The following is a 1,562-nucleotide window of genomic DNA, read 5'->3' as shown; positions in this document are numbered from 1 at the left end:
TTTAAAATTTTAAATAATCAATTTTATTTGTATGAATTTGTGTCTAATATCACTACTATAGAAAAAAAAAAGAGCATATTCAGAGCATAATCTCAAATTAGAATTGAACAAATGGGAGCTACTATTTTAAAGTTTAAAGCTGTAAGTCATAATATTTTAATAGTATCAGAACCTCTAAATTTTAAACTTTCATGGTTTGTTGAGTCTAGTCTATTGAGCCCAGTCTCAACAAGTAACATCCTAACATCTGTGGCCCAGTTCCCACACATCACCGCTTCATTTAGCATTTCAGTTCTGCAACATGTGGTTCATGCTTCTTTACACCTCTGCATAAAATGAGCTAGCCTGCCCTTTTAACTATTTTTCCCTCTTGGTATTTTTGTCACTCAGTATATATTATTTAAAGCTGAAGATGGTAGTTTTCAAATATCTATCTGCAGAATATAGAATACATTGGCCATTTGAATAAATTGAAACCTGATTATTTATAATAATAATTATCAATAATAATGATTATCTATATTATATATATGTGTGTGTGTATATATATATATATATTTGGAGGGGTACCAAATTACTTTATTTGAAGGAATGGTACTAAAGAAAGAATTTAAGTAGATGTTTTGTTACAAATTATAGAAAAGGTGAAGGTAACCTAAATATGCATGCACTGCCTTGGTGACCAGGGAAGTCACCCCTGTGGCTGTGGGAAGTCAGCCTGAGGCTTAGCTCTCACTGTGTCCCAGGCTGTGCTTGTCAATGAGGTACTCTGCCATGCCAGATCCAGGGGCCCCCATCTTGCGCAGGTTGGTTATGTGGTCACCCAATTATTTGATGGTTTCCACCTGTTATTCAGGTAATGGATCTCAATGAAATCACACAGATGGGGATCATTTTTTTCAGTGCCCAGTTTGTGCAGTTCAGGTAGTAATTGATTCACACTTCTTTCCCAGCACGGCGCACATTCCATTGCATTCTGCCCATTCTCCCAGTCATCACGGTCTGGTTTCCTGACATTCTGAAGGAAGATTCGGCCGCCTTGCCGGTTCTGCAGCTTCATCCGTTTCTCAGCATGTTCCCTCTCCTCATGAGATCGGTGAAGAAAATATTCTAAGACACTCCACAGCGGTCAAAATAGTATGACATGGACAGGTAGACATAGGAGGCGTAGAGCTCCAGGTTGATCTGGCGGTTGATGGCGGCCTCCAAGGCCTGGTGGTAGTTCTGGCGCACCTGCGAGGCGGATGCAGTCGTCATGGCGGGCGGCTGAGAAGGGGCGGTGGTGGCGGCGGCGACGGCTGCGCGGAGCTGGAGCGGCGGCGGGGACCTTGGGCCAGTCGGAGGGCGCTGTCAGGTGGTGACGCGGGCTGGCTCGTATTTTATTTATATATATATATATATGACATGACATGACATTGAAGTCGCTCAGTCGTGTTCGACTCTTTGCGACCCCATGGTCTGTAGCCTACCAGGCTCCTCCATCCATGGAATTTTCCAGGCAAGAATATTGGAGTGGGTTGCCATTTCCTTCTCCAGGAGATCTTCCTGACCCAGGGATCAAC

General features: G+C 43.0%; 1 pseudogene; it reads right to left on the bottom strand.

Moving 5' to 3' along the window:
• Positions 1 to 577: 577 nt before the first annotated feature.
• Positions 578 to 1,306, bottom strand: LOC133254347 (ferritin heavy chain-like; annotated as a pseudogene).
• Positions 1,307 to 1,562: the final 256 nt, after the last annotated feature.

This window comes from Bos javanicus, chromosome 1 (assembly GCF_032452875.1).
Source record: "Bos javanicus breed banteng chromosome 1, ARS-OSU_banteng_1.0, whole genome shotgun sequence".
Lineage (NCBI taxonomy): Eukaryota > Metazoa > Chordata > Mammalia > Artiodactyla > Bovidae > Bos > Bos javanicus.
The sequence above is the reverse complement of the archived record's forward strand: the minus strand, read 5'-3'. Positions and strand labels throughout refer to the sequence as shown.